The sequence below is a fragment of the Phocoena sinus genome, chromosome 6, assembly GCF_008692025.1.
Source record: "Phocoena sinus isolate mPhoSin1 chromosome 6, mPhoSin1.pri, whole genome shotgun sequence".
In the NCBI taxonomy this organism is placed as follows: Eukaryota; Metazoa; Chordata; class Mammalia; order Artiodactyla; family Phocoenidae; genus Phocoena; species Phocoena sinus.
In genome coordinates this window covers 56860275-56885127 of record NC_045768.1, presented here as the reverse complement: position 1 = coordinate 56885127, position 24853 = coordinate 56860275, and the positions used below count along the sequence as shown (strand labels likewise).

Genomic DNA, 24853 nt, shown 5'->3' with positions numbered 1-24853 from the left:
CAAACGGCGAAAATCTCCCAGAGATCTCCAACTCTGACCCAGCTTCACTCAATGGCCAGCAAACTACAGTGCTGGACACCCTATGCCAAACAACTAGTAAGACAGGAACACAACCCCACCCATTAGCAGAGAGGCTGTCTAAAATCATAATAAGGCCACATACACCCCAAAACACACCAACAGACGTGGACCTGCCCACCAGAAAGACAAGATCCAGCCTCATCCACCAGAATACAGGCACTTGTTGCCTCCACCAGGAAGCCTACACAACCCAATGAACCAAACTTAGCCACTGGGGACAGACACCAAAAACAACGGGAACTACAAACCTGCAGCCTGCAAAAAGGAGACCCCAAACACAGTAAGTTAAGCAAAATAAGAAGACAGAGAAACACACAGCAGATGAAGGAGCAAGGCAAAAACCCACCAGACCAAACAAATGAAGAGGAAATAGGCAGTCTACCTGAAAAACAATTCAGAATAATGATAGTAAAGATGATCCAAAATCTTGGAAATAGAATGGTGAAAATACAAGAAACGTTTAACAAGGACCTAGAAGAACAAGAGCAAACAGTGATGAACAACACAATAAATGAAATTAAAAATGCTCTAGAAGGGATCAATAGCGGAATAACTGAGGCAGAAGAATGGAGAAGTGACCTGGAAGATAAAATAGTGGGAATAACTACTGCAGAGCAGAATAAAGAAAAAAGAATGAAAAGAATTGAGGACAGTCTCAGAGACCTCTGGGACAATATTAAACAAACCAACATTCGAATTACAGGGGTCCCAGAAGAAGAAGAGAAAAAGAAAGGGACTGAGAAAATATTTGAAGAGATTATAGTTGAAAACTTCCCTAATATGGGAAAGGAAATAGTCAATCAAGTCCAGGAAGCACAGAGAGTCCCATACAGGTTAAATCCAAGGAGAAACACACCAAGACACATATTAATCAAACTATCAAAAATTAAATACAAAGAAAAAATATGAAAAGTAGCAAGGGAAAAAAACCAAATAACACACAAGACTATCCCCATACGGTTAACAGTTGATCTTTCAGCACAAACTCTGCAAGCCAGAATGGAGTGGCAGGACATATTTAAAATGATGAAGGAGAAAAACCTACAACCAAGATTACTCAGCAAGGATCTCAATCACATTTGACTGAGAAATTAAAACCTTTACAGACAAGCAAAAGCGAAGAGAATTCAGCACCAACAAAGCAGCTTTACAACAAATGCTAAAGGAATTGTCTAGGCAGGAAACACAAGAGAAGGAAAAGACCTACAATAACAAACCCCCCAAAATTAAGAAAATGGTAATCGGAACATATATATTGATAATTACCTTAAATGTAAATGGATTAAATGCTCCAACCAAAAGACATAGACTGGCTGAATGGATGCAAAAACAAGACCCATATATGTGCTGTCTACAAGAGACCCACTTCAGACCTAGGGACACACACAAACTCAAAGTGTGGGGATGGAAAAAGATATTCCATGCAAATGGAAATCAGAAGAAAGCTGGAGTAGCAATTCTCATAGCAGACATAATAGACTTTAAAATAACAACTATTACAAGAGACAAAGAAAGAGACTACATAATGATCAAGGGATCAATCCAAGAGGAAGATATAAAAATTGTAGATATTTCTGTGCCCAACATAGCATTTCCCTTATGTATTGAGGTGCTCCTAACAGCCATAAAAGGGGAAATCGACAGTAACACAATAAGAGTAGGGGACTTTAACACCCCACTTTCACCAGTGGACAGATCATCCAAAATGTAAATAAATAAGGAAACCCAAGCTTTAAATGATACATTAAACAAGATGGACTTAATTGATATTTACAGGACATTCCATCCAAAAACAACAGAATACACATTCTTCTCAAGTGGTCATGGAACATTCTCCGGGATAGATCATATCTTGGGTCACAAATCAAGCCTTTGTAAATTTAAGAAAATTGAAATCATATCAAGTATCTTTTCTGACCACAATGCTATGAGACTAGATATCAATTACAGGAAAAAATCTGTAAAAAATACAAACACATAGAGGCTAAACAATACACTACTTAATAACCAAGAGATCACTGAAGAAATCAAGGAGGTAATCAAAAAATACCTAGAAAAAAATGGCAATGGAGACACAACAACCGAAAACCTATGAGATGCAGCAAAAGCAGTTCTAAGAGGGAACTTTATAGCAATACAGTCCTACCTTAAGAAACAAGAAACATCTCAAACAAACAACCTAACCTTACACCTAAAGCAATTAGAGAAAGAAGAACAAAAAAAACCCCAAAGCTAGCAGAAGGAAAGAAATCATAAGGATCAGATCAGTAATAAATGAAAAAGAAATGAAGGAAAAGATAGCAAAGATCAATAAAACTAAAAGCTGGTACTTTGAGAAGATAAACAAAATTGATAAACCATTAGCCAGACTCATCAAGAAAAACAGGGAGAAGACTCAAATCAATAGAATTAGAAATGAAAAAGCAGAAGTAAAAACTGACACTGCAGAAATACAAAGGGTCATGAGAGATTACTACAAGCAACTATATGCCAATAAAATGGACAACCTGGAAGGAATGGACAAATTCTTAGAAATGCACAACCTGCCGAGACTGAACCAAGAAGAAATAGAAAATATGAACAGACCAATCACAAGCACTGAAGTTGAAGCTGTGATTAAAAATCTTCCAACAAACAAAAGCCCAGGACCAGATGGCTTCATAGCGAATGCTATCAAACATTTGGAGAAGAGCTATCACCTGTCCTTCTCAAACTCTTCCAAAATATAATAGAGGAAGAAAAGCTCCAAAACTCATTCTACGAGGCCACCATCACCCTGATACCAAAACCAGACAAAGATGACACAAAGAAAGAAAACTACAGACCAATATCACTGATGAACATAGATGCAAAAATCCTCAACAAAATACTAGCAAACAGAATCCAACAGCACATTAAAAGGATCATACACCATGATCAAGTGGGGTTTATTCCAGGAATGCAAGGATTCTTCAATATACGCAAATCAATCAATGTGATACACCATATTAACAAATTGAAGGAGAAAAACCATACGATCATTTCAATAGATGCAGAGAAAGCTTTCAACAAAATTCAACATCCATTTGTGATAAAAACCCTACAGGAAGTAGGCATAGAGGGAACTTTCCTCAACATAATAAAGGCCATATATGGCAAACCCACAGCCAACATCGTCCTCAATGGTGAAAAACTGTAAACATTTCCACTAGGATCAGGAACAAGACAAGGTTGCCCACTCTCACCGCTATTATTCCACATAGTTTTGGAAGTTTTAGCCACAACAATTACAAAAGAAAAAGAAATAAATGATTGCAAATCAGAAAAGAGAAAAGTAAAACTGTCACTGGTTGCAGATGACATGATACTATACATAGAGAATCCTAAAGATGCTACCAGAAAACTACTAGAGCTAATCAATGAATTTGGTAAAGTAGCAGGATACAAAATTAATGCACAGAAATCTCTGGTATTCCTCTACACTAATAATAAAAAACCTGAGAGTGAAATTAAGAAAACACTCCCATTTGCCATTTCAACAAAAAGAATAAAATATCTAGGAATAATCGTACCTAGGGAGACAAAAGACCTGTATGCAGTAAAGTATAAGACACTGATGAAAGAAATCAAAGATTATACAGACAGATGGAGAGATATATCATGTTCTGGAGTGGAAGAATTAACGTTGTGAAAATGACTATACTACCCAAAGCAATCTACAGATTCACTGCAATCCCTATCAAACTACCACTGGCATTTTTCACAGAACTAGAACAACAAATTTCACAATTTGTATGGAAACGCAAAAGATTCCAAGTAGCCAAAGAAATCTTGAGAAAGAAAAACAGAGCTGGAGGAATCAGGCTCCCTGACTTCAGACTATATTACAAAGCTACAGTAATCCATATAGTATGGTACTGACACAAAAACAGAAATATAGAGTTATGGAACAGGATAGAAAGCCCAGAGATAAACCCACACACATATGGTCACCTTATATTTGATAAAGGAGGCAAGAATATACAATGGAGAAAAGACAGCCTCTTCAATAAGTGGTGCTGGGAAAACTGGACAGCTACACATAAAAGAGTGGAATTAGAACCCTCCCTAACACCATACATAAATATAAACTCAAAATGGATTAAAAAGCAAAATGTAAGGCCAGACGCTATCAAACTCTTAGAGGAAAACATAGGCAGAACACTCTATGACATAAATCACAGCAAGATCCTTTTTGACCCACCCAGTAGAGAAATGCAAATAAAAACAGAAAAAAAAAAACAAATGGGATCTAATGAAACTGAAAAACTTTTGCACAGCAAAGGAAACCATAAGCAAGATGAAAAGACAACTCTCAGAATGGGAGAAAATGTTTACAAATGAAGCAACTGACAGCGGATTATTCTCCAGAATTTACAAGCAGCTCATGCAGATCAATATCAAAAAAAAACAAACAACCCGATCCAAAAATGGGCAGAAGACCTAAATAGACATTTCTCCAAAGAAGATATACAGATTGCCAACAAACACATGAAAGAATGCTCAACATTCTCTAATCATTAGAGAAATGCAAATCAAATCTACAATGCGATATTCTCTCATACAGGTCAGAATGGCCATCAACAAAAATTCTACAAACAATAAATCCTGGAGAGGGTGTGGAGATAAGGGAAACCTCTTGCACTGTTGGTGGGAATGTAAATTGATACAGCCACTATGGAGAATAGTATGGAGGTTCCTTTAAAAACTACAAATAGAACTACTATATGACCCAGCAATCCCACTACTGGGCATATACCCTGAGAAAACCATAATTCAAAAAGAGTCATGTACCACAATGTTCATTGCAGCTCTATTTACAATAACCAGGACCTAGAAGCAACCTAAGTGTCCATCATTGGATGAATGGATAAAGAAGATGTGGCACATAGATACAATGGAATATTACTCAGCCATAAAAGAAATGAAATTGAGTTATTTGTAGTGAGGTAGATGGACCTAGAGTCTGTCATACAGAGTGAAGTAAGTCAGAAAGAGAAAGACAAATACTGTATGCTAACACATATATATGGAATCTAAAGAAAAAAATGTCATGAAGAACCTAGGGGTAAGATGGGAATAAAGACACAGACCTACTAGAGAATGGACTTGAGGAAATGGGGAGGGGAAAGGGTAAGCTGTGACAAACTGAGAGAGTGGCATGGAAATACATACACTACCCAATGTAAAATAGATAGCTAGTGAGAAGCAGCTGCATAGCACAGGGAGATCAGCTCGGTGCTTTGTGACCACCTAGAAGGGTGGAATAGAGAGGGTGGGAGGGAGGGAGACGCAAGAGGGAAGAGATATGGGAATATACGTATAGCTCATTCACTTTGTTATAAAGCAGAAACTAACACACCATTGTAAAGCAATTATATTCCAATAAAGATGTAAAAAAAAAAAAAAGAAACAAGAAAAATCTCAATAAACAAACTAACCTTACATCTAAAGCAATTAAAGAAAGAAGAAGAACAGCAAAAAACACCCCAAAGTTATTACAAGAAAGAAATATAAAGATCAGGTCAGAAATAAATGAAAAAGAAATGAAGGAAAGAATAACAAAGATCAATAAAACTAAAAACTGGGTCTTTGAGAAGATAAACAAAATTGAGATATCATTAGGCACACTCATCAGGATAAAAAGGAAGAAGACTCAAATCAACAGAATTAGAAATGAAAAAAGAGAAGTAACAACTGACACTGCAGAAATACAGAGGATCATGAGAGATTACTAAAAGCAACTATATCCCAATAAAATGGGCAACCTGGAAGAAATGGACAAATTCTTAGAAAAGTACAGCCTTCCAAGACTGAACCAGAAAGAAATAGAAAATGTGAACAGACCCATCACAAGCACTGAAATTGAAACTGTGATTAAAAATCTTCCAACAAACGAAAGCCCAGAGTCAGATAGCTTCATAGGAGAATCCTATCAAACATTTAGAGAAGAGCTAACACCTATCCTCTCAAACTCTCCAAAATATAGCAGAGGGAGGAACACTCCCAAACTCAGTCTATGAGACCACCATCACCCTGATACCAAAACCAGACAAAGATGTCACAAAGAAAGAAATCTACAGGCCAGTATCACTGATGCACATAGATGCAAAAATCCTCAACCAAGTACTGCAAACGGAATCCAACAGCACATTAAAGGATCATACACCATGATCAAGTGGGGTTTATCCCAGGAATGCAAGGAATCTTCAACATATGCAAATCAATCAATGTGATACATCATGTTAACAAACTGAAGGATAAAAACCATATGCTAGTGCTTCCCTGGTGGCGCAGTGGTTAAGAGTCCGCCTGCCGATACAGGGGACACAGGTTCGTGCCCCGGTCCGGGAAGATACCACATGCCGCGGATCAGCTAGGCCCGTGAGCCATGGCCACTGAGCCTGCGCGTCCAGAGCCTGTGCTCCACAAGGGGAGAGGCCACAACAGTGAGAGGCCCGCGTACTGCAAAAAAAAAAAAAAAAAAAAAAAAAAAGAAAAAGAAAACCATATGATAATCTCAATAGTTGCAGTAAAACGCTTTTGACAAAATTCAACTCCCATTTATGATTAAAAACTCTCCAGAGTTTTTAATCAAAATAAAAAATAAAAAAGCCAATAAAAGGCATATATGACAGACCCACAGCCAACATTATTCTCAATGGTGAAAAACTGAAACCATTTCCTCAAAATCAGGAACAAGACAAGGGTGCTCACTCTCAGAACTATTATTCAACATAGTTTTGGAAGGTTTAGCCACAGCAGTCAGAGAAGAAAAAGAAATAAAAGGAATCCAAATTGGAAAAGAAGAAGTAAACTGTCACTGTGTGCAGATAACATGATACTATACGTAGAAAATCCTAAAGATGCCACCAGAAAACTACTAGAGGTAATCAGTGAATTTGGTAAAGTAGCAGGATATGAAATTAATGCAGAGAAATTTCTTGCATTCCTATACACTAACCATGAAAAATCAGAACACCATGACAACACACCATGAAAAATCAGAACACATTAAGGAAACACTCCCATTTACCAGTGCAACAAAAAGAATAAAATATCTAGGAATAAACCTACCTAAGGAGGCAAAAGACCTGTATGCAGAAAACTATAAGACACTGATGAAAGAAATCAAAGATGATACAAACAGATGGAAAGATATACCATGATTTTGGATTGGAAGAATCAACATTGTGAAAATGACTATACTATCCAAAGCAATCTACAGATTCAATGCAGTCCCGATCAAATTACCAATGGCATTTTTCACAGAAGTAGAACAAGTTTGCATGTACAGTTTGTATGGAAACACAAAACACTCCAAATAGCCAAAGCAATTTTGAGAAAGAAAAACGGAGCTGGAGAAATCAGGCTCCCTGACTTCAGACTCTACTACAAAACTACAGTAATCCATACAGTATGGTACTGGCACAAAAACAGAAATTTAGATCAATGGAACAGCATAGAAAGCCCAGAGATAAACCCATGCACATATGGTCACCTTATCTTTGATAAAGGAGGCACGAATATGCAATGGAGAAAGACAGCTTTTTCAATAAGTGGTGCTGGGAAAACTGGACAGCTACATGTAAAGGAATGAAATTGGAACACTACTTCACACCATACACAAAGATAAGCTCAAAATGGATTAAAGACCTAAATGTAAGTCCAGACATTATAAAATTCTTAGAGGAAAACATAGGCAGAACACTCTATGAAATAAAGCACAGTAAGATCCTTTTGGACCCACCTCCTAGAGTAATGGTAATAAAAGCAAAAATAAACAAATGGGACCTAATGAAACTTAAAACCTTTTGCACAGCAAGGGAAACTAAAAAAAAAAAAAAAGAAAAAAAACCAAGCAACCTAATCAAAAAATGGGCAGAAGACCTAAATAGACATTTCTCCAAAGATATACAGATTTCCAAGAAACCCATGAAAGGATGCTCAACATCACTAACCATTAGGGAAATGCAAATCAAAACTACAGTGAGATATCACCTCACTCCAGTCAGACTGGCCATCATCAAAAAATCTAGAAACAATAAATGCTGGAGAGGGTGTGGAAAAAAGGGAACCCTCCTGCACTGTTGGTGCAAATGTAAATTGATGCAGCCACTATGGAGAACAGTATGGAGGTTCCTTAAAAAACTAAAAATAGAACTACCATATGACTCAGCAATCCCACTACTGGGCATATACCCTGAGAAAACCATAATTCAAAAAGGATGGGCTTCCCTGGTGGCACAGTGGTTGAGAGTCCGCCTGCCGATGCAGGGGACACGGGTTCGTGCCCCGGTCCGGGAAGATCCCACATGCCGCAGAGCAGCTGGGCCCGTGAGCCATGGCTGCTGAGCCTGCACGTCCGGAGCCTCTGCTCCTCAACGGAAGAGGCCACAACAGTGAGAGGCCCGCACACCGTAAAAAAAAAAAAAAAAAAAGGTATGTACCACACTGTTCATTGCACCACTATTTGCAATAACCAGGACATGGAAGCAACCTAAATGTTCATCGACAGATAAATGTATAAAGAAGATGTGGCACATATATACAATGGAATATTACTCAGCCATAAAAAAGAACAAAATTGAGTTATTTGTAATGAGGTGGACGGACCTAGAGTCTGTCATAGAGAGTGAAGTAAGTCAGAAAGAGAAAAATACCATATGCTAATGCACATATATGGAATCAAAAAAAATGGTACTGATGAACCTAGTGGCAGGGCAGGAATAAAGATGCAGATGTAGAGAATGGACTTGAGGAAACAGAGGGGGAGGGGAAGCTGAGAAGAAGTGGGAGAGCAGCACTGACATATATACAGTACCAAATGCGAAATGCATGGCTAGTGAGAAGCTGCTGCATAGCACAGGGAAATCAACTCGATGCTTTGCGACGAGGTAGAAGGCTGGGATAGGGAGTTGGGAGGGAGGCTCAAGAGGGAGGGAGTTTGGGGATATATGTATACATATAGCTGATTCACTTTGTTGTACTGCAGAAAATAACACAACATTGTAAAGCAATTATACTCCAATAAAGATTGACAAAACAAAACAAAAAAGCAAAGTACAATGGGAAACCAAAGAAGGGTTTTAAGTAATATGTAATATGACTTAGTTTTTAAAAGAGTGCTCTGGCTGCCATTTTAGGAACAGATTGAGGGAAGTAAGAGGGTAGGAATGAAACCAGTAGGGAGTCTGCATTAGTGCAAACTCTTAATAATGATGGTGGTGGCGATAATACTAACGGTTATAACAGTTACAGTATCTTGGACATCTTCTGTGGGTCAGATGTTTTACATACATTATTTATAATTGTCACCATGACACTAATATTTGAATATGATTGCCTCCATTCTAGAAGTGAGGAAATAGAGGCTCAGAGAGATTAAGTATCTTGGAAAAGGCCACATAGCTAATAAGTAACAAAGTCAGAATCTGAAATCAAGTCCATGTGGTTCTTTCTCTTATTCCACGGAAGCCATTAGTAGAATGAAGTAGAATTATATTCCTGGGCCTTTAATTCCATTCACTGTGTCATCAAGATTGCATGTTCTGGTTTGTGCAGAGGATCTCTGAGGATGTGGTGGGATTACACAACCCATTGTTGGCTACCAGAAAATTACTGAAAGCAGTCAGCATCCCAAAACTGGTCCTGTCTGGTAGGGGGAAGAAAAAATGGGGATTATGGCTAAGCTTGGCAACACTGTATGACTTAATTCTGAGAGATTTTGCAGGGAAGCAGAAGGGAGAAGGTAAGAGAGGAGTGTGCTCACACTGACCTTCTACTCCCTTGGTTGTGGTGGCTTCACTTCTTTCTTCTGGGGGAGATCAGAATAAGTGATGTTGAGGAAAGGGAGGTTGAGTTTGGGGAACCATGAGACAGCACTCAAACTGAATCACTTCCTGTCTCCACTCCCCACATCTCTGAAAATTTCTACATGCCTCCTAGGGAGGGGAAACACTCAAGAAATCTGGCAAATTAATCTATGACTCAAGCTGAACCTTTTGTTAGAGGAAGAGAAGGATGGTATGAGTTTTTAGGAAAACTTTTATGTCTTTAAGGTAAATAACACAGTATTTATAAAACACTTCTATGCTTTCTTACGGTTTTCCTGGATGCAGTCTTATCTAATCATTTTTATACACTGGTACGACCTGCCCGTCAGACTTTCTAGCCTCACACAGCCCCTTCCTCTATGCCCTGTGCATTTTAGACCCACTGGACTATTTACTGTTCCTCAAGCTACCATGCACTTTCACACCTCCATGGCTTGCTCAAGTTGTTCCTCTTGCTAAAGTTGCCTCTTCCCCTTTACCTGGGAAACTTCTATTTAACTCTTAGAGCTCAATTCAAATTCCTTTGTCTCCCAATCAGCAGAATTTATTGCTTCCTCCCTTTTTTGCTTATCGTATCCAACTTTATTTGTTTCCCTATCTTCTCCACTGGACTGCTAGTTCCTTGGGAACCAGCGTTATACCTTAGTCATCTTTTATCTTCCAAGCAGCTACCCATAAGCAGGCACTCAATAAATGTTGTGTAATTTGGATCTGTCCTTGCAAAAACCCTACAAACTAGACAAGGCAGGCATTACCAGCCTCTGTGGATCCCAAAGATCCACAGAGTGGTGGAATTGGGACTGTGGGTTGAGCAGTGTGAAATGGGCACTACTGAATTTTGACCCACAAAAATGACAGTTTTATATGGCTCAGCCTAATAGAACCCAGGTCTTCTTGTTCTTGGGTCAGTGCTTTTTCTAAAGCATTTAAAGAAGCTGACATTATGTTTGGCCTCTGGCCCTGTGGTTTTAGTGTGATCAACATTTTGAATTATTCAGTTCAATGTGTTGTTTTATTCCCCTTGGTTGCCCCTCCCCATGCGTCACATACTTTGGAGACCCAGCTGTGTATTAGACCAAGTCTTTAGTAATTTTTGAAGAAGTAGAGGTAGAATGACCTCCAATTCTCAAGCTTAGACCCAGGATTTGCTCCCTTCCCACAGGGCTTTTCAGCTGTCTAGGTCACAGTCTCCTCCTCTCAAAAATGAAGAGGGTTCCTGAAAGCCAGTGTCTTCTTATCCTTTTGACTCTCTTTCCTGTGCTCCTATACAGGTTCCTGGTTCAGCCTCTTCTTTCCCCTATCCCTGGGCTTGGTTCTATACCAGCAGCCACACCAGCCCCTTGACCACCCAAAAGATGCCATCCTCAGAGAAATGCACAAGCTCTGCCTCAGCCCTGTGCCCTTCTCCTCTCTTTTCACTAACCTTATAGCAGACAGGATGAGGCGGGCAGACAAGGGAGCATTAAGTAACCTAGATGGGTAGAGGTGGATCTGAAATCAAGGTACATAATGGACTTGGGTATGTTTTGTCTTAGAGCAAACTTAAAGTGAAAAGGGAAGTCTATTGAGTCTGTAGTGTAGATTTGTTTTTGTTTTTATGGATTCAGAGAGCCCTAAGTGCTAGAAGAAAGCAATGTATGGGAATGAAACAACATAGAATAAATAGGTCTTTGGTTTTAGTTTGACTCTGAAGTTTAAAGTTGAGATCACTTTTTTCTTTTATTTTGAAAATTCTTTTTAAGTAAAACTGGACAAGTAATATACAAATTATGAATTTTGTAAAAAGTCAAAAGAGTATGAAAAATTCAATAGGATTTTTGAAGAGTTAGAAGTTCTGTATTTTTAAAAATTAACCTTTATATAGTGTTCACTCTGTGCCAATACTGTACTGTACTAAGTGCTTTATATATATAACTCATTCAATCATCATAGCAGTTTTATCAGGGGGTACTATTATCTTCCCTATTTTACAGATGAGGAAACTGAAGCACAGAGAGATCAAAGAACTTGCGTAAGGTCCCGTAGCCTAAAACCTCAAGCAAACTTTTAGAATTCATGAGGTATTCCAGAAAAGTGGTGGAGAAATTCAAATCTGTTGGCTTTCAGATCTTCTTCCCTATTCCTGAGCCCAGAGCAGAAACCTCTTTTCCATACTGGGCTTCTGCTTAAAGTTTTCTAGGTCAAAAAGGTTTCCCTACTATGAAAACAAAATTAAAAGTTTGAAAATATGACATGCCACCTGGATTATTTGACCTTGTAAGGGAGAGTGAAACTGAGACTCAGTTCATATGCCATCAGTGGTGGTCTAGCTAGTTAATAGATTTAGCAGCATCATAAGGAGAAATCATTATAATCATTACAGTTTGTGGGTGGAAGAGGAAATTTTCAAAACTTTTAAAGAAGTAGAATCCTTTTCTGAAAAAGGAATATTGAATAGAACCCCCAAGAGACAAAAAAGAGAAAATCAGGAATTTGTTGATTTATTAATATAACTATGGTTTATATATTTAAATTTATAATATTTGCTCATTATAAAGTTAATTAATCAGATACTTCTGTTTCCGACATAACAGTGGATTAGTTACCATGGCCAGCCCACCTGACAAAACAACTATAATGCTGCAAGAAATATTTTTTAAAGTTTTTTCAAGGGCTTCCCTGGTGGCGCAGTGGTTGAGAGTCCGCCTGCCGATGCAGGGGACACAGGTTTGTGCCCCGGTCCGGGAAGATCCCACATACCGCCTAGCGGCTGGGCCCGTGAGCCATGGCCGCTGAGCCTGCGCGTCCGGAGCCTGTGCTCCGCAACGGGGGGGAGAGGCCACAACAGTGAGAGGCCCGCATACCGCAAAAAAAAAAAAAAAAAAAAAAAGTTTTTTCAAATTTATCGTTGAGCTGGCATGAAAGTAAAGAATGTATAGTAGGCATGCAAGCTTGGCTTTTTCCTAAAGTTGTCTGCTAAATGCTAGAGAGAGCGGACAACTACATGAAGTGCGGGCGCCAGGAAATAAAGCCCAGGATGTGCCTAAGATGGGGATTCTAATAGGGAATTGCTGCACAAACCTGGATATCCAAAGGGCTACACTCACAGGTTAAGGCTGATTGAGATAAATAAACCCCACTTGCAGAAGGGGATAGCTAGGAAGCTTGTTTGTCCGAGGGAAGGGAAACCATTGCTCTGAGAATTTATCTCCTCATGAAAACTTAGCCCCCACAGGGGTTTGCAGCCTGTATTCACACTCACTACCTGTGTGCCTCCAAAAGCCTGAAATAGAGAATTAAACACAAAATGGTTTTAGGTTGGTAGTATCCCAAGGCATATTGGAAAGGAAAACTCAAATCTTATCTTGATGAATTTTACCAGCTGCAACTCAAGCCACAGAATATTCACAGAGAAAAATTTGCAGGATGAATGAGTAATTTGCAGTCAAGATTTATAAAGCAAACAAGAATACTAGGCATCATGGTGAGAGCCCATGGAGGGAACAGACAGCAGAAACCAACCTGCAAAGGCTTCATGTATTAGAACAATCATAAATGACATATAAAACAACTGATTTTTTTTAAAACAACTGATTGTAATATGTTTAGGTAGAGCTCTAAAAAGATTGAAAACATGAACAAAGAACAAATGGATTTGAAAAAGATCCAAATAAAATATCTAGAAATGAAAAATATACTGTTGAACTTAAAGCTCCATGGATTGATTAAACAGATTAGACACATATGAAGAGAGTCAGTGAACGAGAAAATATATCTGAAGGTATTCCTTGGAATACAATCCAGTAACACTTACAGATGAAAAATAGAGACTTCCCTGGCGGTCCAGACTTCGCCTTCCAATGCAGGGGTTGTGAGTTAGATCCCTGTTCAGGGAGCTAAGATCCCACATGCCTCGGGGCCAAAAAACTAAAACAGAAGCAATATTGTAACAAATTCAATAAAGACTTTAAAAAAATAATTATTACTTTTTTAAAAAGATGAAAAATATAAAAATGGGGGTAAGAGACTTCAAGGACAGAATGAGACAGTCTAATGTGTATCTATTTGGAATTTTAGAAGGAGATAGAATAGGAAATGAGCAATATTTGAAGGTATAAAGGCTGAGAACTTTCCAGAATTATTGAAAGACCCCAATCCTCAGATCTAAAAATCCCAATGAATCCCAAGTAGGTTTAAAAAAAGAAAAAAATCTACATCTTGTTATATTAATTATGAAACTGCAGAACATTTTTAAAAAGAGAAAAGATTGTAATGTCAGTTACTGAAGACAATGAAACTATTTGGATGAGCAGAAAGGAAATTTTGATTGGGTTTATGGATCAGTGTTTAGTCTCAGAGTAGCCCCAAAACCTGTGAAATTAGCATCAGATAGATGCCAGAACCACTAAAGCACATTTGCCGTCCACTGAGTACCATTAAAAACTGCAGGGCTGGCCTAAAACTCCTTATTTTACAGATGAGGGAAGTGACACTCAAAGCAGGTCTTACTTAAGGTCACACAGCTAGTGAGTGAGTATATGGTGGAGGATCAGGACCAGAACTTAGGTCCCCAGCTCACAGAGCAGTAGCTATGACTGCTCTTTCCTCTATAACCTGCTAATGTTTCATTAAAATTTTAAGCAACAACAGCAAAGAAAAACAAAGTGTGAAGAAAATACAGGGAACTGTTCCATTTTATCAGGGAAATTTTTGATGCTGTCCTTTTGTCTCAAGTATGGAATTTAATAAATGTTTGAATACCTTCTTCCACAGTGCAATGTCCTGTCTCTAGGAACCAATGAAACTGCTCACTTTTTTGGATGGGGATAAGGGCATGCAGCCTTGATTTGTTTCCTTCTAGCTTGTAAGACAAGTGAGGGAAGAGTGAGAAAGGTTTTAGAAGATGTGATTAAAACTGAATCACAGAAAATATTTCTGGCACAGCATTCCATAGAAGGTGGCAGGGGAACAAGGAGTGGGGGCAAAATCTCAGATAAAGGCTTTGCTGAGAAATAGATAAGGTAAAAGCAGGTGCCAAGCCACAGCATGTGAATATACCTGAGTCACTAGGTCATAAAATCAGCACTCAAAACTGGAGATAAAAATCCAATCTGTTTTGCTTCAGTTCGTTGTTTTAGACCTGCCTTGTTTTGCTTTCTAAAAAGTTTATACCTAGATCCACAAAGGAAAACAACTTGCAACGGTAGGCAATGAAGCTATATCAAACTCTATCATCCCTGTTTATTCATAAAAAAGATAGTAATTGCATCTATGTGTATGTATGTTTGGAGGAATTATTTCTGGATCTTGCCTGTTCTCCACAAACACATACCAAGAAGAGTGAGAGCATCTGGAATTGGCAACAATACAACCAAAACAGATTGCTTAACCAAAGATGAGAACTTGCCCATTAATGTCAGCTATGACTCTGGAAATAGTGCCCAGATTCCAAAGTCTAGACTGGTTTAATATTTGTACAATTCCAAATCCTAACAAGGATATGGTTATCTGGGCAGCATCTGAAATTCTAGCAGGTGATTTGCTGTTTGTTTTTTAAGAGAAACATCATATTTTAGACAGGAAAACTTTAGAGTTTGAAGTGCATCTTTAAAGTAGAATGCAATATATATCCTTAAATTTCTAAAGAAGCAGACTGATTTGGGTATGGTACATTTCTTAACTACATAAAACATTGATAAGAAGAGTTTATTCCAGATACTATATATATATATATATATATGTTTAAAGCCAGTGAAAGTATACCTAACTTCCATTCGCAGTGCATAGGGATGCCACTAGATATTTCTGGAATTGATCCTGGAGGCTAGTAGGCTTCATTTGAAGGCAGATTTGAAAAACTGAGGAATAACAAGAGGAGCTTCCGAAAGGGTGAGCCAGATGTTTATGGTAATGGGGAAATAAGGACTTTAATGTCTAAAATTTAGGACCAAGAGGAACTTCCCTGGCGGTTCAGTGGTTAAGACTCTGCACTTCCACAGCAGCTGTACAGCCAAACAATAAAAAAATAAAATAAAATAAAATTTAGGGCCAAGAGAAGGCAGCCCAAAGCAGCAAAACTTTGCATTGGTAGAAGATAATGTACCAGACCCACTTTAAAAATAAAAACATTTAAGAAAAAAGTTTCCTCTTTAAGAATGGAAGTCAACTACTAGTTACTGCTTGCTAGTTATATTATGAAGACTAAATAAAAGCTCTAAAAATACCCTTTGCTTTGTTTGAACTTAAGGCTTCTGACACCCAACCAGAAGATAAGAGTTGTCCTTGTGCTTAAAAATAAACCCAAACCAGTCAGTCAGTCAGCCTTTAGTGCTTGGATGTCACGTGTAGAACCTCTATATTACCTGGTTTATCAAATGCTTGTGATAAATTACATAAAGTAGATACTTTGTTAAATTGTATGTCACTTGGACAATGTTTTATTTAATAAAACATTGAGGGTGGATTATTATTAGATCATAATGATTCAGTAATAACTTGACTAAATTTCCTTAAAGTATGTTGTATTCAAAGTCTATAAAAACTCCATTTGTGATCGTGGGGTTAAGAGAACAATCCTTTTTTTCTACTATAGTGTAACATTTTTAAAAAATGGTTCCTGACTTTTTTTCTGAAACCCAAATATAATATGATGGTTTGTTTTCTTAATGTTTTCTTCTCTAATTAATGTTGCTTTGCAGTTGGTACACAACAGAGGCATACCTCAACTCCAAAACTACAATCCTAGGGAAGATATCTTTTTCTGAAGTGTGTTTGTCAGCTTACTTAAGTCTAGTTGCCCCAGACTGAAACAACATATTTCTAGGAAAAGTAAAGAAAATGCATGCATTAAAGTTGAAGGAGAACCACAATGCTTATCTATCAAAATGGCTAAAATGAGGAAGACAGGAAATACCAGGTATTTGCAAGGATTTGGGACAACTGGAATTCTTATACATGGCTGATGAGAGTGTAAATTGCTACAACCACTTTGGAAAATAATGTGGTAGTATCCACTAAAGCTGAACATATACATACATTTGGCCCAACAAGTCTACTTGAAGGTATATATCCAACAGAAAGGCATAAAAATATTTGCCAAAATATATGTAGGAGAATATTCCTAGCAGTCCTAGTCACATAACTCCAAGCAGCAAACAATGCAAATGTCCGACTACCTTATAATGGATAAATTGTGGCACATTCATTTAGAGGAATTCTAACCAGTAATGAGAGTAAACAAGCTACTTCGATGTGCAACAACACAGAGGTATCTCACAAACATAATCTTGAATGAATGAGGCTAGACACAAAGAGATATAGAATGTATGAATTTATTTATGAATAGCTCAAAACCCCCAAAGGCATATTGAATATATGATATTAAAAAACCTAATAATGGCTTTTCTTGAGGTAGAGAGAAGTGACAACAAGAGGGCAGGAGGAGGATTCTGGAGTTCTTTACTCTTCTGTTTCTTTTTATGGTTGCATAGGTTTGTTCGCATGATTTGTGCAATTTTCTGTGTGTATATGTTAATGAATTTTTTAAGTTAAAGGAAATAGAGACTGTCAGTGAATTCTAAAATATATGTATTCTACTTTTTCAAGTGTGGTGATCAAAGAGACTCATTGACAGAATTAAGTAAGCAATCTATTTCATGGCTAAAAAAAAAAAAATTAAAGGAACATCAGCGTCTGTATTTAAGAATGAATTGAGCTGACTAGAAAATGGTCAAATGGGAAATGGACACATTCCTCTTTTCCGTTAGTATGGAAGAAGTGCTTCTGATATGTCTGATTAAAGACAGTTTTCTGTCCTGAAAGAACTGAAAATCAGATTAAAGAAAAAAAAATTTTTTTACATCTTTATTGGAGAATAATTGCTTTACACTGGTGTGTTAGTTTCTGCTTTATAACAAAGTGAATCAGTTATACATATACATATGTTCCCATATCTCTTCCCTCTTGCGTCTCTCTCCCTCCCACCCTCCCTATCCCACCCCTCCACGTGTTCACAAAGCACCGAGTTGATCTCCCTGTGCTATGCAGCTGCTTCCCACTAGCTATCTACCTTATGTTTGGTAGTGTATATGTCCATGCCTCTCTCTCGCTTTGTCACAGCTTACCCTTCCCCCTCCCCATATCCTCAAGTCCATTCTCTAGTAGCTCTGTGTCTTTATTCCTGTCTTACCCCTAGGCTCTTCATGACATTTTTTTTCTTAAATTCCATATATATGTGTTAGCATACGGTATTTGTCTTTCTCTTTCTGACTTCCTTCACTCTGTATGACAGACTCTAGGTCCATCCACCTCATTACAAATAGCTCAATTTCATTTCTTTTTATGGCTGAGTAATATTCCATTGTATATATGTGCCACATCTTCTTTACCATTCATCCGATGATGGACACTTAGGTTGTTTCCATCTCCAGGCTATTGTACATAGAGCTGCAATGAACATTTTGGTACATGACTCTTTTTGAATTATGGTTTTCTCAGGGTATATGCCCAGTAGTGGCATTGCTGGGTCATATGGTAGTTCTATTTGTAGTTTTTTAAGAAACCTCCATACTGTTCTCCACAGTGGCTGTATCAATTTACATTCCCACCAACAGTGCAAGAGGGTTCCCTTTTCTCCACACCCTCTCCAGCATTTATTGTTTCTAGATTTTTTGATGATGGCCATTCTGACTGGTGTGAGGTGATATCTCATTGTAGTTTTGATTTGCACTTCTCTAATGATTAATGAAGTTAAGCATTCTTTCATGTGTTTGTTGGCAGTCTGTATATCTTCTTTGGGGAAATGTCTATTTAGGTCTCCTGCCCATTTCTGGATTGGGTTGTTTGTTTTTTTTGTTATTGAGCTGCATGAGCTGCTTAAAAATTTTGGAGATTAATCCTTTGTCAGTTGCTTCATTTGAAAATATTTTCTCCCATTCCGAGGGTTGTCTTTTGGTCTTGTTTATGGTTTCCATTGCTGTGCAAAAGCTTTGAAGTTTCATTAGGTCCCATTTGTTTATTTTTGTTTTTATTTCCATTTCTTTGGGAGGTGGGTCAGAAAGGATCTTGCTGTGATGTCATAGGGTGTTCTGCCTATGTTTTCCTCTAAAAGTTTGAGAGTTTCTGGCCTTACATTTAGGCCTTTAATCCATTTTTAGCTTATTTTTGTGTATGGTGTTAGGGAGTGATCTAATCTCATACTTTTAGATGTACCTGTCCAGTTTTCCCAGCACCACTTATTGAAGAGGTTGTCCTTTCTCCATTGTACATTCCTGCCTCCTTTATCAAAGATAAGGTGACCATATGTGCGTGGGTTGATCTCTGGGCTTTCTACCCTGTTCCATTGATCTATCTTTCTGTTTTTGTGCCAGTACCATACTGTCTTGATTACTCTAGCTTTGTCGTATAGTCTGAAGTCAGGGAGCCTGATTCCTCCAGCTCCAGTTTTCGTTCTCAAGATTGCTTTGGCTATTCAGGGTCTTTTGTGTTTCCATACAAATTGTGAAATTTTTTGTTCTAGTTCTGTGGAAAATACCAGTGGTAGTTTGAGAGGGATTGCATTGAATCTATAGATTGCTTTGGGTAGTGGAGTCATTTTCACAGTGTTGATTCTTCCAATCCAAGAACATGGTATAGCTCTCCATCTATTTGTATCATCTTTAATTTCTTTCATCAGTGTCTTAATATTTTCTGCATACAGGTCTTTTGTCTCCGTAGGTAGGTTTATTCCTAAATATTTTATTCTTTTTGTTGCAATGGTAAATGGGAATGTTTTTTTAATTTCACTTTCCAATTTTTCATCATTAGTGTATAGGAATGCCAGAGATTTCTGTGCATTAATTTTGTATCCTGCTACTTTACCAAATTCATTGATTAGCTCTAGTAGTTTTCTGGTAGCATCTTTAGGATTCTCTATGTATAGTATCATGTCATCTGCAAACAGTGACAGCTTTACTTCTTCCTTTCCAATTTGGATTCCTTTTATTTCCTTTTCTTCTCTGATTGCTGTGGCTAAAACTTCCAAAACTATGTTGAATAAGAGTGGTGAGAGTGGGCAACCTTATCTTGTTACTGATCTTAGTGGAAATGCTTTCAGTTTTTCACCATTGAGGACAATGTTGGCTGTGGGTTTGTCATATATGGCCTTTATTATGTTGAGGAAAGTTCCCTCTATGCCTACTTTCTGGAGGGTTTTTATCATAAATGGCTGTTGAATTTTGTTGAAAGCTTTTTCTGCATCTATTGAGATGATCATATGGTTTTTCTCCTTCAATTTGTTAATATGGTTTATCACATTGATAGATTTGCGTATATTGAAGAATCCTTGCATTCCTGGGATAAACCCCACTTGATCATGATGTATGATCCTTTTAATGTGCTATTGGATTCTGTTTCCAGTATTTTGTTGAGGATTTTTGCATCTACGTTCATCAGTGATATTGGCCTGTAGTTTTCTGTCTTGTGACATCCTTGTCTGGTTTTGGTATCAAGGTGATGGTGGCCTCGTAGAATGAGTTTGGGAGTGTTCCTCCCTCTGCTATATTTTGGAAGAGCTTGAGAAGGATAGGTGTTAGCTCTTCTCTAAGTGTTTGATAGAATTCGCCTGTGAAGCCATCTGGTCCTGGACTTTTGTTTGTTGGAATATTTTTAATCACAGTTTTAATTTCAGTGCTTGTGATTGGTCTGTTCATATTTTCTATTTCTTCCTGATTCAGTCTTGGCAGGTTGTGCATTTCTAAGAATTTGTCCACTTCTTCCAGGGTGTCCATTTTATCGGCGTAGAGTTGCTTGTAGTAATCTCTCATGATCTTTTGTATTTCTGCAGTGTCAGTAGTTACTTCTCCTTTTTCATTTCTAATTCTATTGATTTGAGTCTTCTCCCTTTTGTTCTTGATGAGTCTGGCTAAGGTTTATCAATTTTGTTTATCTTCTCAAAGAACCAGCTTTTAATTTTATTGATCTTTTCTATCATTTCCTTCGTTTCTTTTTCATTTATTTCTGATCTGATCTTTATGATTTCTTTCCTTCTGCTAACTTTGGGGTTTTTCTGTTCTTCTTTCTCTAATAGCTTTAGGTGCAGGGTTAGGTTGTTTATTCGAGATGTTTCCTGTTTCTTAAGGTAGGATTGTATTGCTATAAACTTCCCCCTGAGAACTGCTTTTGCTGCATCCCATAGGTTTTGGGTCGTCGTGTCTCCATTGTCATTTGTTTCTAAGTATTTTTTAATTTCCTCTTTGATTTATTCAGTGATCACTTCGTTATTAAGTAGTGTATTGTTTAGCCTCCATGTGTTTGTATTTTTTACAGATCTTTTCCTGTAATTGATATCTAGTCTCATAGCGCTGTGGTTGGAAAAGATACTTGAAACAATTTCAATTTTCTTAAATTTTCCAAGGCTTGACTTGTGGCCCAAGATATGATCTATCCTGGAGAATGTTCCATGAGCACTTGAGAAAAATGTATATTCTGTTGTTTTTGGATGGAATGTCCTATAAATATCAATTAAGTCCGTCTTGTTTAATGTAACATTTAAAGCTTGTGTTTCCTTATTTATTTTCATTTTGGATGATCTGTCCATTGGTGAAAGTGGGGTGTTAAAGTCCCCTACTATGAGTGTGTTACTGTCGATTTCCCCTTTTATGGCTGTTAGTATTTGTCTTATGTATTGAGGTGCTCCTATGTTGGGTGCATAAATATTTACAATTGTCATATCTTCTTCTTGGATCGATCCCTTGATCATTATGTAGTGTCCTTCTTTGTCTCTTCTAATAGTCTTTATTTTAAAGTCTATTTTGTCTGATCTGAGAATTGCCACTCCAGCTTTCTTTTGGTTTCCATTTGCATGAAATATCTTTTTCCATCCCCTTACTTTCAGTCTGTATGTGTCTCTAGGTCTGAAGTGGGTCTCTTGTAGACAGCAAATATATGGGTCTTGTTTTTGTATCCATTCAGCCAATCTGTGTCTTTTGTGGGAGCATTTAGTCCATTTACCTTTAAGGTAATTATCGATACGTATGTTCCTATTCCCATTTTCTTAATTGTTTTGGGTTCGGTATTGTAGGTCTTTTCCTTCTCTTGTGTTTCTTGCCTAGAGAAGGTCCTTTAGCAGTTGTTGTAAAGCTGGTTTGGTGGTGCTGAACTCTCTCAGCTTTTGCTTGTCTGTAAAGGTTTTAATTTCTCCATCAAATCTGAATGAGATCCTTGCCCAGTAGAGTAATCTTGGTTGTAGGTTTTTCTCCTTCATCACTTTAAATATGTCCTGCCAGTCCCTTCTGGCTTGCAGAGTTTCTGCTGAAAGATCAGCTGTTAACCTTATGGGTATTCCCTTGTGTGTTATTTGTTGTTTTTCCCTTGCTGCTTTTAATATTTTTTTTGTATTTAATTTTTGACAGTTTGATTAATATGTGTCTTGGCATATTTCTCCTTGGATTTATCCTGTATGGGACTCTCTGTGCTTCCTGGACTTGATTAACTATTTCCTTTCCCATATTATGGTAGTTTTCAACTATAATCTCTTCAAATATTTTCTCAGTCCCTTTCTTTTTCTGTTCTTCTTCTGGAACCCCTATAATTCTAATGTTGGTGCATTTAACGTCGTCCCAGAGGTCTCTGAGACTGTCCTCAGTTCTTTTCACTCTTTTTTCTTTATTCTGCTCTGCAGTAGTTATTTCCACTATTTTATCTTCCAAGTCACTTAATCGTTCTTCTGCCTCAGTTATTCTGCTACTCTGATCCCATGTAGAGTATTTTTAATTTCATTTATTGTGTTTTTCATCGTTGTTTGTTTCATCTTTAGTTCTTCCACGTCCTTGTTGTGGACCAGTGTTCTGAAGTTGGCTTTCCCACCTCAGAGGCACAACACTGACTCCTGACTGGAACACCAAGAGCCTTTCATCCACACGGCTCAGAATAAAAGGGAGAAAAAGTAGAAAGAAAGAATTAGTAGAAGTAGAAAGAAAGAAAGACAGGAGAGAGGGAGGGAGTAATGATGGAAGGAAGGAGGGAAGGAAGGAAAAAAGAAAGAAAGAAGATAAAGTAAGATAAAATATAATAAAGTTATTAAAATAAAAAAATAATTATTAAGAAAAATAAAAAGATGGATAGAACCCTAGGACAAATGGTGGAAGCAAAGCTATACAGATATAATCTCACACAGATGCATACACATACACACTCACAAATAGAAGAAAAAATCATACATCTTGCTCTCAAAGTCCACCTCCTCAATTTGGGATGATTCGTTGTCTAAAGGAAGGAAAGAAAGAAGGAAAGAAGATAAAGTAAAATAAAATAAAGTTATTAAAATAAAAAACAATTTTTAAGAAAAAAAAAATTTTTTTTTAAAAAGGAAGGATAGAACCCTAGGACAAATGGTGGAAGCAAAGCTATACAGACAAAATCTCACACAGAAGCATACACATACACACAAAAAGAGGAAAAGGGGAAAAAATCATAAATCTTGCTCTCAAAGTCCACCTCCTCAATTTGGGATGATTCGTTGTCTATTCATGTATTCCACAGATGCAGGGTACATCAGGTTGATTGTGGAGCTTTAATCCGCTGCTTCTGAGGCTGCTGGGAGAGATTTCCCTTTCTCTTCTTTGTTCTCACAGCTCCCAGGGGCTCAGTTTTGGATTTGGCCGCGCCTCTGCGTGTAGGTCGCCGGAGGGCGTCTGTTCTTCGCTCAGACAGGACGGGGTTAAAGGAGCAGCTGATTCGGGGACTGTGGCTCACTCAGGCAGGGGGGAGGGAGGGACACGTAGTGCGGGGCGAGCCTGCGGCGGCAGAGGCCGGCGTGACGTTGCACCAGCGTGAGGCGCGCCGTGTGTTCTCCTGGGGGAGTTGTCCCTGGATCCCGGGACCCTGGCAGTGGGGGGTTGCACAGGCTCCCCGGAAGCAGGGTGTGGATAGTAACCTGTGCTCACACACAGGCTTCTTGGTGGCGGCAGCAGCAGCCTTACCGTCTCATGCCCGTCTCTGGGGTCTGCGCTTTTAGCCGCGGCTCGCGCCCGTCTCTGGAGCTCCTTTAAGCAGCACTCTTAATCCCCTCTCCTCGCGCACCAGGAAACAAAGAGGGAAGAAAAAGTCTCTTGCCTCTTCGGCAGGTCCAGACTTTTCCCCGGACTCCCTCCCGGCTAGCTGTGGTGCACTAACCCACTGCAGGTTGTGTTCACACAGACAGCCCCAGTCCTCTCCCGGTGCTCAGACCGAAGCCCGAGCCTCAACTCCCAGCCCCGCCCGCCCTGGCAGGTGAGCAGACAAGCCTCTTGGGCTGTTGAGTGCCGGTCGGCCCTGATCCTCTGTGCGGGAATCTCCCCGCTTTGCTCTCCGCACCCCTGTCGCTGTGTTCTCCTCCGCAGCTCCAAAGCTTTCCCCCTGCGCCACCTGCAGTCTCTGCACGTGAAGGGGCTTCCTAGTGTGTGGAAACCTTTCCTCCTTCACAGCTCCCTCCCACTGGTGCAGGACCCGTCCCTATCCTTTTGTCTCTGTTTATTCTTTTTTCTTTTCCCCTACCCAGGTACGTGGGGGGGTTTCTTGCCTTTTGGGAGGTCTGAGGTCTTCTGCCAGCGTTCAGTAGGTGTTCTGTAGGAGTTGTTCCACGTGTAGATGTATTTCTGGTGTATCTCTGGGGAGGAAGGTGATCTCCGCGTCTTACTCTACCACCATCTTCCCGGAAGCCCCCCTAAAGACAATTTTTGAGGTGTTTTTCAGACTAAGGCAGAATCCTCAGGATGACTTTGAAAAGAATTTGGGTGCCCTTCTCAGCGACGGGCAAGAAGTCCTGAAAAACTAAAAATGGTTGGAGTTCTGCAGGAATGAGGGGATGCTGAGAGTTTACCTAGCATGAATGTTGTTTTTTAACTGACAAATCTCTTTTCTTTCCCCCAAAAAGAAATTTAGATATGCAGAAACCTAAGCCATTCATGGCAATACTGTCTCCA

At 38.6% G+C, this 24853-nt stretch overlaps 2 protein-coding genes across 6 annotated transcripts in view; one reads left to right on the top strand and one right to left on the bottom strand.

The window, feature by feature from the left end:
• The window catches only part of IL33 (interleukin 33), a 28236-nt gene extending 14480 nt beyond the window's left edge, over nt 1–13756 (bottom strand). Inside the window, exon 1 of one of the 3 annotated variants that reach the window (XM_032635183.1) lies at nt 13729–13756. The gene's annotated coding sequence lies outside the window, so the exon portion shown is untranslated. Of the gene's footprint in view, nt 1–9877; nt 10769–13728 lie in introns of those variants that run through there. The other 2 variants (XM_032635185.1, XM_032635184.1) reach the window with 2 other exon arrangements.
• The window catches only part of RANBP6 (RAN binding protein 6), a 208272-nt gene that overhangs the window by 46368 nt on the left and 137051 nt on the right, over nt 1–24853 (top strand). The gene's annotated exons all lie outside the window — the stretch shown is intronic.